This window comes from Salvelinus namaycush, chromosome 33, assembly GCF_016432855.1.
Source record: "Salvelinus namaycush isolate Seneca chromosome 33, SaNama_1.0, whole genome shotgun sequence".
Taxonomy (NCBI): Eukaryota; Metazoa; Chordata; class Actinopteri; order Salmoniformes; family Salmonidae; genus Salvelinus; species Salvelinus namaycush.
Window position 1 is genome coordinate 19,658,656 of NC_052339.1, and position 14,730 is coordinate 19,673,385.

Below are 14,730 nucleotides of genomic sequence, written 5' to 3' on the forward strand. Positions count from 1 at the left end.
ATGTAAAATTCTGACAAATTAATGACGGTCTTTGATAGGAATAAATGGCCTTTCAACAGTTCGCAACGAGCCAGGCAGCCCAAACTGCTGCATATACCCTGACTCTGCTTGCACTGAACGCAAGAGAAGTGACACAATTTCCCTAGTAAATATTGCCTGCTAACATGAATTTCTTTTAACTACATATGCAGGTTTAATACTTGTGTATTGATTTTAAGAAAGGCATTGATGTTTATGGTTAGGTACGTTATTGCAACGATTGTGCTTTTTTCGCGAATGCGCTTTTGTTAAATCATCAAGTTGAAGTAGGCTGTGATTCGATGATAAATTAACAGGCACCAGATTGATTATATGCAACGCAGAACAAGCTAGTTAAACTAGTAATACCATCAACCATGTGTAGTTAACTAGTGATTATGTGAAGATTGATTGTTTTTTTATAAGATAAGTTTAATGCTAGCTAGCAACTCACCTTTGCTCCTTGCAGCCACAAGGTCCTTTTGATGCTGCAATCGCGTAACAGGTGGTTAGCCTGCCACGCAGTCTCCTCGTGGATTGCAATGTAATCGGCTTCCATAAAGGCCGATTACCGATTGTTATGAAAACTTGAAATCGGCCCTAATTAAATCGGCCATGCCGATTAATTGGTCGACCTCTAATTTCTGTACCTCAATTCCACCTCTCAAAGAATACTCGCATCTTTCATAGTGAACTAGTGAGGGACAGAGAGAGGGGAGGGGCACAGTATTGGCAGATCGGCCACCAGGCAGACAGACAGAACCGTGCACTAGAACTATCTATCAGTGGCATTAGCAGAGTAGCCAACAACCGGAAGTTACGGTTTTCAGGGGAAATGATAGAGAGCCTGTGACGCAGCTTCCACTTTTGGACGTTAACCCTTTAGAAACAAAAGCGGACGTCAACGGCCGTTCTTTAAATTACCATAGCGGCCTTTATATTGTAAAATTAACTTGCTAACAACCTGTTGTCTTATTTGTGTGGCTTTGAGGAAACTTGGGGAATAGCTCTCAGATAAGCCAGTCCTGTCATGATCACCGGGTTGATATAGGCGAGCACATCATCGGTGAAGCCCTGTTTAGCTATAGGTCCTGTATAGTCATAACTATATAGTTGATTGTTTTGTTTCTACCTAAGTAATTCATGTGGAAACGACCCAAGCTGTTTGCTATAGATAGTCCCAGCTTTGTAACTAATCAGCTTACATTATCTAACTATAGTTGTCTGTTAGGCAAGAAATCAAGAGTTGAGTGGGAACATTTGCTTTGCTGGACGCTGCCACTTGATCGTCTCACTCCCACCCTACAAAGACAACCAGCTAACTAAGTCATCTGAACCTGGGTCTTGAAGTGTGTGTACCATATATAGCCGTTAAGCTTATAATCTAACCCATCTATGAACATTTTTATGAAGGTATTTTTGTGTGCTCTATCTAGGGCTGGACGGTATACCGTATTTGACTATATACTGGTATTGATGCACAGACCGGTTTGAGTTTTTACTTTACCTTCTATATCAATATTTCAATGTTTGGTTTGTTAAATGTGATCCACAACTCCAGCGCGTACGTACATTCTTATAGTTCACTCAGTTTGCTACTTGCGTCATCTCTCGCCCTCCCCTGCTGCTGCATGTCTCTAACCACACCAAGCCCTGCCCGTCACTCAAGGAGAGAGCAGTTGCTCGACCATGAAGTCACGAGTACCGTCTTGCCATTCACTCTGCATTGTCAGATGGATGCAACAATGTTTGTGACATGCTGCTTTAAGCAAGCATTCTATATACTATTAGTTTGTGACTCTTACTGTCTGCAAACTAGTGTCTGCTAGTTTGTTTTTTCTTAGCAAGGTGTTGCTAAAATACTTAGTGTTAGCCGCTAATGATAATTGCTCGTAGCTAGCTTGAGTCAGAGCAAACGTAGCTAGCTAGCTATTATTACCTGGTACGAGTGCTGATTTAGGCCTAGATGAGTTTCTACGACGAGATTTTATCAGAGAGGAATAGGCAAAGCATGAATAATGTTGGCTAGCTAGATGAAGTAAGCTCTAACATCTAATTAGGTTCACCTGGAAACACTGACCAACACTTTGGTTCCTACCCTGTCAATTTCTCCCTGGTTTATCCATTCGTTGTCATGTCAAAGAATATATTCAAGGTGCTGGCCACTATATTGCAACTACAGATTTCGAATAATCATTATATTTCCATGATTCCAACAGTTCACCAATTAACTAGGCCTATATTTTGTTGCCCATATCATACTGCGTGGCAGTGTGGAAATGACAATACAGTAAGCGTGCAGTAAATTTAGAAATTGATCAAAATGCAGAAAATATTTATTGTTTGGAGTAGGATTAAACAGTATGAACGGAGAATGCCCCATTGAAATCACTTATTTGTGTTGCCACCCTAGTGTCATGAACTACTCAAAGCATATTTTGAACTTTCATATAAAAACATAAAATACCATCAACTACCGCCATACCATCAAAAAGTGATTAAATTTGTCTATAGCACCGAGCCATAGATCTATCCTGTTTGATTAGCCATCAGTCTGACAAACATACAAAATATTAGGAAGGTGTCCTTAATGTTGAGTTGCGCACCCACCCTTTTGCCCTCAGAACAGCCTCAATTCGTCAGGACATGGACTCCACAAGGTGTCGAAAGCATTCCACAGGGATGCCGGCCCATGTTGACTCGAATGCTTCCCACAGTTGTGTCAAGATGGCTGGATGTCCTTTGGATGGTGGACCATTCTTGATACACATAGGAAATTGTTGAGTGTGAAAAACCCAGCAGCGTTGCAGTTCTTGACAAACTGGTGCGGCTGGCACCTACTACCATACCACATTCAAAGGCAATATTTTGTCTTGCCCATTCACCCTCTGAATGGCACACAAACAATCTAGTTAGGTCTCAATTGTCTCAAGGCTTAAACATCCTCCCAATAATCTACACTGATTAAAGTGGATTTAACAAGTGACATCAATAAGGGATCATAGACTGACCAGGTGAAAGCTATGTCATGGAAAGAGCAGGTGTCCTTAATCTTTTGTGCACTCTGTATATGCACACAAACGAACAAAAACAATCTGGCCACTAAGTGCTTTATAAAATAATTTTGATTGATGACTGATTGAATACAAGTGCTATTAAGCTTTATGACGATACTGTATGTGTGTGTGTAATGTGATTGATTGAAAGTGCTATATAGCATCATGATTTAGTTTATTAGAATTCTCATTAAATGTTTCTCATGCAGCTGCTACTCTTCCTGGGGTACCACATGATTATACTGTGTGTGTGTGTGTAAAATGGGAGGCGTGTTGTAACTATGACAATTTATTATGGAAACCCCTGAGGTGATTGTTAGAATAGTATGTGTATTGCTGAGGAAAAGTGAGGAAGGGAGAGTGTGTGTGTGTTAGTGAAAGAGAGATATTATCACCCTGACCACAATTTAGGCTTGGGCGGTATTCCGTATATACCGCGGTATTTGGAAATAGCCACAGGAGGGTGTTTCAATACCGTCGAAACAATTTCTTTGAAGTTTTTCAAAACATTTTCATATTTGTATCTATTTTTTTTGGTAAATATCTGCAGTCAACTTGTGCAATGCGTTAGGAGATGAAGCAGATCGCGTTCTTCATTTCACAGGTCACACTATTTTACATTATGAAGCTCAAGTAGTTCCCCAGAACAGTTGAGCCAGTCACGTGTTTGTTTGTAAACGCGGGAGCAGGTGAGTCCAGCTGTGTATTGACGGGGGTCGCGTTTTATATTGAAAGTCCGTGTTTTTTTTTGGTTCAATAAAGTGATCAGGGAGATGCAACTATAGTTTTCCTTCACAGGAAATACATTAGTGCAACACATTTGGCAGTAAATAGCTTCATTTTCATCAGATGACAGAAGTCCAACACTACTTGGCTGGGAGCCACACAATGAAAAAGCCAAGTATCTTTTTCAAAAACGATGCATGGCCACCATATTTTAATGTTTAGGCCTATCATAGAAAGAATGTAGTCAGCTACATTTCCTAATGTTTTGCTTAAAGTTGATCTTGCATTTTACCAGAGAAAAATAGGCTGGCTACACCTAGAAAAGTACCGGGGAAAAGTAACTACACATCAGTCAGAGTGCTGTCTGCTGATAGAATGCCTGATGGTGATGATAGAATGCCATTTTTGAAATCTCATCCGAGTTTAGAAGTGCAACTGAAGCACAAAATTATTCTGATGCCGAGCAGGAATTACAATAACAATTTTAGATCTGCGTTTACAAAACGCAGCAAGATATTTCTTATGCGTTTTATGTTTTTCCCTGCATGAAAAATGCAGAATTCTGCGTTAGCAAGTTAAACTTAGGGGTTTGTGTTATCTAAGTAAGCGGCTGAATTGATAAGGTGACGGGGCATCATATTGTGTTAGCTTTCTGCTGTGTTTGAGAAATCAAAGCCCCCTTGGATTAGTTATTTGTACAGCTGCTATTTTGATTTCCTTGCATTTTTTCTCCTCTCAGTTCTAAGGCCTGTCTGCTCCTCCCCCTATTCTCCGAGCAGAGTAGGCAGGCCTGTTGCCCTAGCGACTTCAGGACTCCACACAGACATAGCTGTAGATAAGCAGCTAGAGAGCCAGTACCGTTCTTTCTTCAGACAAGCATGCCTCAAAACTGTTCATTTGCACAATGTCTCTCGTTCACATCTGCTTGTAAATGTCGAAACTCACCAAAAATTACATTCGGTAGCTGCTACCTATATACAGTGGGGAGAAGAAGTATTTGATACACTGCCGATTTTGCAGGTTTTCCTACTTACAAAGCATGTAGAGGTCTGTAATTTTTTATCATAGGTACACTTCAACTGAGAGACGGAATCTAAAACAAAAATCCAGAAAATCACATTGTATGATTTTTACGTAATTAATTTGCATTTTATTGCAAAATCGGCAGTGTATCAAATACTTCTTCTCCCCACTGTATGTATAACTTTATGGGCACGATTGCCCGTCTTTGTAATTTGTTTATTTCCGTTTGGCCCGTTAGCATATTTAATTAGCAGCCTACATGGAAATTCACAATTACTTGTGCAAATTGTGTTAGCATTCTGGTACTAGACGCCCAATGGGCTTTCTTGCGTTTTCTGGCGCTCCCTTGTGTACTAAGCCGGTAATAACGTAATTCCAGGGGTGAGAGGACAGTATGACGATATGAAAATCTGGATATCACCCAACCCTACCACAATGGAACACTATTTGTTCCTCTGTTCCCCCCTCTGTTACTGTTCCGCTAGTTCAGTGAAAGCAAGGGAAGAGATGTGGAGAGTCAGGGCTCAGCAGCAGAAGGCAGGGAGGAAGAGTTAAGATGATTGGAGGGATAGAGATGTGGAGTGAGTAGGAAGAGGGAGGAGTGGAGGGAAAGGAACATGGAAAGGAAGAGGAACATTGAGAGGGAGAGCACACCAGAGGGGAGTCTATAGTTCCAAGCATGTGCAAAGCTGTCAAGGCTAGAGGTCGGCCGATTATTAGGGCCGATTTCAGGTTTTCATAACAATCTGTATTTTTAAACACTTTTTTACACCTTTATTTAATCTTTATTTAACTAGGCAAGTCAGTTAAGAACACATTCTTATTTTCAATGACGGCCTAGGAACGGTGGGTTAACTGCCTCGTTCAGGGGCAGAACGACAGATTTTGACCTTGTCAGCTCGGGGGATTCAATCTTGCAACCTTACAGTTAACTAGTCCAACGCTCTAACCACCTGATTACATTGCATTCCACGAGGAGCCTGCCTGTTACGCGAATGCAGTAAGCCACGGTAAGTTGCTATCTAGCATTAAACTTATCTTATAAAAAACAATCAATCAATCATAATCACTAGTTATAACTACACATGGTTGATGATATTACTAGTTTATCTAGCGTGTCCTGCGTTGCATATAATCGATGCAGTGCGTATCGTTGCTCCAATGTGTACCTAACCATAAACATCAACGCACAGAAGTATATATTTTTAAACCTGCATATTTAGCTAAAGGAAATCCAGGTTAGCAGGCAATATTAACCAGGTGAAATTGTGTCACTTCTCTTGCGTTCATTGCATGCAGAGTCAGTGTATATGCAACAGTTTGGGCCGCCTAATTTGCCAGAAATTTACGTAATTATGACATAACATTGAAGGTTGTGCAATGTAACAGGAATATTTAGACTTAGGGATGCCACCCGTTAGATAAAATACGTAACGTTTCCGTATTTCACTGAAAGAATAAACGTCTTGTTTTCGAGATGATAGTTTCCGGATTCGACCATATTAATGACCTAAGGCTCCTATTTCTGTGCGTTATTATGTTATAATTAAGTCTATGATTTGATTGTGCAGTCTGACTGAGCGATGGTAGGCAGTAGCAGGCTCGTAAGCATTCATTCAAACAGCACTTTTGTGCGTTTTGCCAGCAGCTCTGCTGATTATGAATTCAAGCCTATCAACTCCCGAGATTAGGCTGGTGTAACCGATGTGAAATGGCTAGTTAGTTAGCGGGGTGCGCGCTAATAGCGTTTCAAACGTCACTCGCGCTGAGACTTGGAGTAGTTGTTCCCCTTGCTCTGCAAGGGCCGCGGCTTTTGTGGAGCGATGGGTAACGCTGCTTCGAGGGTGGCTGTTGTCGTTGTGTTCCTGGTTCGAGCCCAGATAGGCGCGAGGAGAGGGACTGAAGCTATACTGTGACATTGGCAATACTAAAGTGCCTATAAGAACATCCAATAGTAAAAGGTTAATGAAATACAAATGGTATAGAGAGAAATAGTCCTAAAATTCCTATAATAACTACAACCTAAAACTTCTTACCTGGGACTATTGAAGACTCATGTTAAAAGGAACCACCATCTTTCATATGTTCTCATGTTCTGAGCAAGGAACTTAAACGTTAGCTTTCTTACATGGCACATATTGCACTTTTACTTTCTTCTCCAACACTTTGTTTTTGCATTATTTAAACCAAATTGAACATGTTTCATTATTTATTTGAGGCTAAATTGATTTTATTGATGTATTATATTAAGTTAAAATAAGTGTTCATTCAGTATTGTTGTAATTGTCATAAAAAATAAAAACCGTTCGATTAAATCAGTATCGGCATTTTTGGTCCTCCAATAATCGGTATCGGCATTGAAAAATCATAATCGGTCGACCTCTAGTCAAGGCAAAGGGTGGCTACTTTGAAGAATCTCAAACACAAAATATATTTTGATTTGTTTAACACTTTTTTTGGTTACTTCATGATTCCATATGTGTTATTTCATAGTCTTGATGTCTTCACTATTATTCTACAATGTATAAAAAAGTAAAAATAAAGAAAAACCTTTGAATGAGCAGGTGTGTCCAAACTTTTGACTGGTACTGTACGTTTTCACCTTTCCACAGAGGGGTCATATTAGTGTGTAGCCCAAACTGTTTGGATGCTACAGTCAGAAGTTGGCAGATTGGCTGTGCCGAGTCCCAAGACGCTTGTGGGGGTCGTAGAGCAAAACCGATAACACCATCGTGTTCGTGAGAGTCTCTTTCCATAGAGGGGTCATACTAGTTTGCAGGCCAAACCGTTCGAACACTCCAGATGATTGTATGAGAAGAACAATTTTCTGGATGTCTCATGGTCTGACAAACACCGCTCTAGCTCTGCCACCTTTCACCGCAGATGCGGAAGTGCGACATCGGCGGATGCGGTGCATTGTGACGCATCCAACACAAAAAAAAACAGATGCATCTGGCTTAAACTGAGACTTTTTTAATGGGGATTTTTTTATTATGCTAATTTGATTTCCGCAGGGGAGCCGACATCGACTCTAGGGGGTTAAAGAAGAGGTTGTGCTCTTTAAATTTAAGTTACCTTGTAATAGTCATTTATTCATTGTTTTGAGCTGTGTCTGTTTGAATATGTGTGAGAAAATGTACTTTATCTTGAAAATTCTCAGTAACCTATAGAATTCTATTGGGGTCTAAAGGGTTACGAAGGAGACACTCCATCTTAACTCCTCAAATTTTACTGGATTGGTTGAACACTGCAGAAGACAACCTCCAACAGTTTTTTTTCTTTCATTCTCGTAAAGGATCTAGGTTCAGCTGTTAATTTTATGCCTGGCTACATAAATTAATCTATCGGCAATCAAAGCTGTATCTCGCAATGGAATGCTGTATCTGGCAATTTCTTGGCATACAATGTCTAGCAACTTCAGTAAAGCAGGGCCCTTCAACATGCAACAGACTGAAGACTGAACGCACACCCACGTTATTAGCGGGTGTGAATGCTAAGCATCACGTTTTGAGGAAAATCTGGCACCATCCCTACAGTGTAGCATGATGGTGGCAGCATCATGCTGTGGGAATGTTTTTCATAGGCAGGGACTGGGAGACTAGTCAGGATGGAGGAAAAGATGAACGGAACAAATTAGAGAGATCCTTGATGAAAACCTGCTCCAGAGTGCTTAGGACCTTAGGCTGGGGCGAAGGCTCACCTTCCAACAGGACAACGACCCTAAGCCCACAGCCAAGACAAAGCAGAAGTAGCTTCGAGACAAGTCTCTGAATGTCCTTGAGTGGCCCAGCCAGAGCCCGGACTTGAACCCAATCAAACATCTCTGGAGAGACATGAAAATAACTGTTCAGCAACGCTCCCCATCCAACCTGAGCGCTTGAGAGGATCTGCAGAGAATAATGGGAGAAACTCCAAATACAGGTGTGCCAAGCTTGTAGCATCATACCAAGAAGACTCGACGCTGTAATCGCTTCCAAAGGTGCTTCAACAAAGTACTGCGTAAAGGGTCTGAATACTTACGTAAATGTGATTTTCCTTCTTTTTTTTTGCTCTGTCATTATGGGGTATTGAGAGTAGATTGATGAGGGGAAAAAACATTTAATCAGTTTTAGAATAAGGCTGTAACTTAACAAAATGTGGAAAAAGTCAAGGGGTCTGAATACTTTCCGAAGCAGGTTTTCATCAAGGATCCTTCAAGGATCTCTGTAATTTGCGCCGTTCATCTTTCTCTCGATCTCGGAAGAGTCTTGGTGGTTCCAAACTTCATCCATTTAAAAACGATGGAAGCCACTGTGTTCTTGGGGACCTTCAATGCTGCAGAAATGTTTTGGTACCCTTCCCCAGATCTGTGCCTCGACATAATCCTGTCTCGGAGTTCTACGGGGAATTCCTCCAACCTCACGGCTATGTTTTTGCTCTGACATGCACTGTCAACTGTGGGATTTTATATAGACAGGTGTGTGCCTTCCCAAATCATGTCCAATCAATTGAATTTACCACAGGTGGACTCCAATCTAGTTGTAATAACATCTTAATGATGATCAATGGAAACAGGATGCACCTGACCTCAATTTCAAGTCTCATAGCAAAGGGTCTGAATACTTATATAAATAAGGTGTGTTTTTTATTTTTAATACATTTGAAAAATGTTCTTAAAAACCTGTTTTCGATTTGTCATGATGGGGTATTGTGTGTAGATAGCTGAGGGAAAAAAATCAGTTTCAGAATAAGGCTGCAACGTAACTAAATGTCGTAAAAGTCAAGGGGTCTGAATACTTTCCAAAAAGCACTGTACCATTTTCTATGTCTAAGTCTCGACTTTCATCAAAAGTAAAAAACACACTTTCAAATTTTGCTACATAAAACCGAATCGAGCCGGTCGGTCACATATGAATATGCCCCCAGGCGAGCCAGAGCGAGGGAGAGGGGGCAGGCAACAACAAAAAAACATGATGCGCACGTGTCTCGGTCATCTGAATCTCTCAATGACTTGACTCGCAAATTCACGAAAGTAGCCTAAAGTTCACATTTTTCTCAGGTTTTATTTAAAATTGCACAACTTCACCCAGGCCTTTATAGCCTATCATCTAGTTACAGGCGTCTGTCGGTTTTTAAACACAAGGACAGTCAGAGACTCAATAACAACAAAGTGTTTTAGGTGTCCTCCGCAGTCCTGAAATATGGCCCTACCCTCACCACGCACACACACGCAGCACCGGACATTTGACCAGCAGCATTTTAATTTAATGGACCCATATGCATTGGGTGCATGATTGGGGTGTCCACCCACGGTGCTCACCCACGACAGAAAACACATTTATATTATGGTTCTTTGTCTTAACAGAACATGCAACTGCGTGCGTCCTTCTAACCAAATTCCAAAGCACATCTTCAGAAGAAGCCAAGTAACAAACAGCAAAATCACTAGCCTATGTCAATCTAAAATCCCCCATAGTAAAAAAGTTTAGGGTAAGCATACTCGTTAAGCCAACTTGCATCTGTGGATTGAAATCAAAAATGTTTTGTTATTTAATGTTTCAACTAATTCATCTGGTTGTTATATTCATTATTTTATTATAAACCAATTCACATGTTTTATTATTAAGTTATTGACAATGTGTAAGTTCCCACTCGTGGCCAGTCTCAAAGGTGAAAAAAACCAAAAAAAAACATTGGCTTTGAGGCTACCCTCAGATAAACACTTAAAATATATATGTTTTTAGTACGTTTTCAGAAAAGTGATCATACTTTATCTAAAATTGAGACTAATGTGCTGATATATGCACATGATAGCCTATTTCATGAGCATTCATTGCCATTTCTTACCAATTGAATATATGGGTTTTTCATGCTAGCAGTTGTGCCTGCCTGTATGTCACAGTCTCACTGTAGCAACATAACTTGATTAACTAACTACAAGGTAGACTTCCAAGTATTCACAGCTTACATTTTTCAATGCATTTTGTCTTATTTTGCAGTTAAATGAACCTTGCATTGTTTTACAGTGCATTCGGAAAATGCTTAGACCCCTTCCCTTTTCACATTTTGTTACGTTCCAGCCTTATTCTAAAATTGATTCAATTATTTTTTTCATCAATGTACACACAATACCCCATAATGACAAAGCGAAAACCGGTTTAGAAATGTTCGCAAATGTATTAAAAATGAAAAACAGAAATATCTTATTTACCTAAGTATTCAGACCAGAGATGTTTGAGGAGCAGGTGTCCACATTCTTTTGGTAATGTAGTGTAGATTCCATTTTCGTAAATTTGACATTCATCTCAGGTGGGCTTAAAGGGTACAGTAGCACAAAAAGCACTCCCTCTGTACATAATGTAAATGACAATGAAGCATTATTGTTCAATATCCTCAATACTAACTTATCACAATATTGTAGTTTATAAAGTATATTTATACCCCAAACCATTGGTTTCCAATATGTTATGAGTAGACTTTGCTATTCCATCTTTCTCACCATAAATCACTTTTGTTACAATTAAGGCCAGTATGATCCTATTAAGCCCGGTTGGCATTGAAACACATGGGGATAGGTGTGTTGATATGCCTAATAATCAATGAACATGAGCAAAAATATATACACTGCTCAAAAAAATAAAGGGAACACTTAAACAACACAATCTAACTCCAAGTCAATCACATTTCTGTGAAATCAAACTGTCCACTTAGGAAGCAACACTGATTGACAATAAATTTCACATGCTGTTGTGCAAATGGAATAGACAAAGGGTGGAAATTATAGGCAATTAGCAAGACACCCCCAAAAAAGGAGTGATTCTGCAGGTGGTGACCACAGACCACTTCTCAGTTCCTATGCTTCCTGGCTGATGTTTTGGTCACTTTTGAATGCTGGCGGTGCTCTCACTCTAGTGGTAGCATGAGACGGAGTCTACAACCCACACAAGTGGCTCAGGTAGTGCAGTTCATCCAGGATGGCACATCAATGCGAGCTGTGGCAAAAAGGTTTGCTGTGTCTGTCAGCGTAGTGTCCAGAGCATGGAGGCGCTACCAGGAGACAGGCCAGTACATCAGGAGACGTGGAGGAGGCCGTAGGAGGGCAACAACCCAGCAGCAGGACCGCTACCTCCGCCTTTGTGCAAGGAGGTGCACTGCCAGAGCCCTGCAAAATGACCTCCAGCAGGCCACAAATGTGCATGTGTCTGCTCAAACGGTCAGAAACAGACTCCATGAGGGTGGTATGAGGGCCCAACGTCCACAGGTGGGGGTTGTGCTTACAGCCCAACACCGTGCAGGTGTTGGGCTGTAAGCACAACCCCACCTGTGGACGTCCCACCTGTGGACGCTTATGGTAGAGAAATTAACACTAAATTATCAGGCAACAGCTCTGGAGGATCTTTTATTTCAGCTCATGAAACATGGGACCAACACTTTACATGTTGCATTTATATTTTTGTTCAATGTAAAATGTTCAAGTTTCAAACAATTAAGTATATGTTTTCAAAATGCATACTGCCTCCAGCTCATTGCAAAGTGGTGTGTGACGCGCTGAAGCTTGCCGACCTTTGCCCATATGCACTTGAATGGCGAATGGGAAGAGCACTTCAATTAGCCTACCAGTTGAGAAATAAAAATAGAAGCACTTTTTAAATCGTGCCCATAAAACTGTTAGCACAGGATTGCATTTAGAATTGTTAGGCAACGATTGGGCTTATAAAACGCACGTTTCACTCCAGCAGTAACGAATGAGCGGATGTTTGAGAAGTTGTAGCAGCAGCTCTTGTGCCGTCTGAACGATTTTCGCTCAAAGGCTCTATATCTGTATGCATGTGATAAACATAACTAACGGAAAATATACACGTGCCAATTTAATTCTACTAAATTATGCAAATTATCCTACAGACCGATAAGCATGATCGGTCAAATGTATTTCCATCAATGAATAGGCTAAAAAACATTATTTTGCAATGGGATTTTTTCATCTTCTCCCGGTCAAATGTCCAGCGCCAGTTTCATTTATTTTTTAAATTGGCCAAAAGCCAGCTACTACCGGAAACCCTGACACACAAGGGTCAGAGTTCAAACTAAGTAGCGTTCCACAACCATCAACAGCTCCCATAGACTAAAGTGATTAACATCACTCGATTAGTGCACACGCACACTCACATAACACCATGCGCCTGTTATCTCCTCACTACCACACCTTGTTACCCCCTTAACACTAACCTATCCAAAATAACCATTGTGTCAAATGTGATTGTACATTACATCTGTGTATGCCCTCCCCTCTACCCCTGGCTCCCACACAAAGGAACCAAAAATAACACATTGGGTTCATGTGTGCCGAACCCTGAACCGTGTAACCCTAAACCCTCCACTTAATGCTCCCGATCCCCTAATACCCCCACATACCAGGGATGGGGAGACAGGGGCACAACAAATATTTCCCTACAAAGGCCAGAGTTCAAACAGTAGAGTTGTCTCTCTGCCTCACAAACGTGTACACTAATGCAGGTGCAACTTGGCAGAAGGCTGGAGATAAAGGAGGGAGATTTCCCTTCCAGCCTGGTAAATCAGACAAGAACATCCAGAGCCAGGGGGCTGTCATCACCTCCTAAGCCCAGGCATCTTAACCCCTCCCTGGACTGAGAACTCACCGTGGGCCCAGGCCTGACCTGCTATTCCCAGAGGGGTTAGGCCTCAGCTTAGACAAGAGTGAGAGAAAGAGGAGATCCCACACACAAACAAAGAGGGGACCACAAAGGGAGTCGCAAAAAGGCCTTTATAAGCAAAGCATTCTGGGTCAGTGGTGGTGTCGTGTAATGTTCATTTATAAACAGCCCTAAAATCAGATCATAAAAGGAAAGCATAAACGGGAAGATTCCATTGATGATAGGTGCGTGTACGGTGAGTGTGTATGGTGATACAGGACAGCTATGCCGTTTTAGACAAGTATAAATACACTAGAAAAAAACACTACAAACACCCAGCTGCCCTTTTTGGCTCCCAATCACTGCAAACTAACTTGGAGCTACTTGGCTTTCAACTGTCAGAAGTCTAATCTGAGTCAAGGTCTTTCCTTTTCAAAGTGACTTCTTAGAACTGCTTATTTTAGGTGTTCTATTCCAGAGTTTATACCGTTGAGTAGGGATGGAATTAACCATAGAATTAGAACTTCCTCTAATTTTATAGAAGGGGAGAATCCTGTGTACATCACTGATAACTTACTAAGTCGCAGTTCAGCTCTGAAGCAGAACTATACAGGAGGATAGCCCTGGGCTAATGCTGGTCCTATCTATTCTACTGTCACAGAATGAGGTGTGAAATTAAGCTGGGCTAAGACCAAACCCAAGGCTCAGGGCTACACAGATACAGATATGGCACACCTGTTAATGTTGATATCAGTCACTCACTCTCACAGAGCTGAACCAAACACACAAGCACACGCCCTGACCTCTATTAGGGAACACAATGGCGCTGTAAGGGAATCCCAATAAACAGCTCCCTGAGGATCACTGGAACACCAGAGGTAGGTGTGGGTATTGTTAGAGCTCATTAAATTAATACAGGCGTGGTGTGTGTGGTGACCAGCTACAGGTAAACCCCTGACTAAAATCAGAACTTTATGTCACCCTTCAACATCCCCTGCTGTCCCTAAGGCTAAGAGGGAAAAGTACACACTGTTGCTACCTCACAGTCCAACCACAGACGATGAAACGAGATGGACGAAATGTATTCAGAATCAGACATTACATTTGTCAATGCAAAAAATGAAAAGGGATGATCAATATCAACAGAAGAAGAAAAAAATGTGGAAGTAAAAGTAGTGGTGTGAGAGAGGCTGGTCTTGGACTGCCCTCTAGTGGGATTTGCTCCAGCATTCATACTTGACCAGTCGTTCACATCTACAGTATACCCAGCAGGATGT

The 14,730-nt window shown here is 41.2% G+C and overlaps 1 protein-coding gene across 1 annotated transcript in view; it reads right to left on the bottom strand.

The window, feature by feature from the left end:
- Window positions 1–14,730, bottom strand: part of pola1 (polymerase (DNA directed), alpha 1) — a 94,462-nt gene that overhangs the window by 54,338 nt on the left and 25,394 nt on the right. The window lies entirely within an intron of this gene.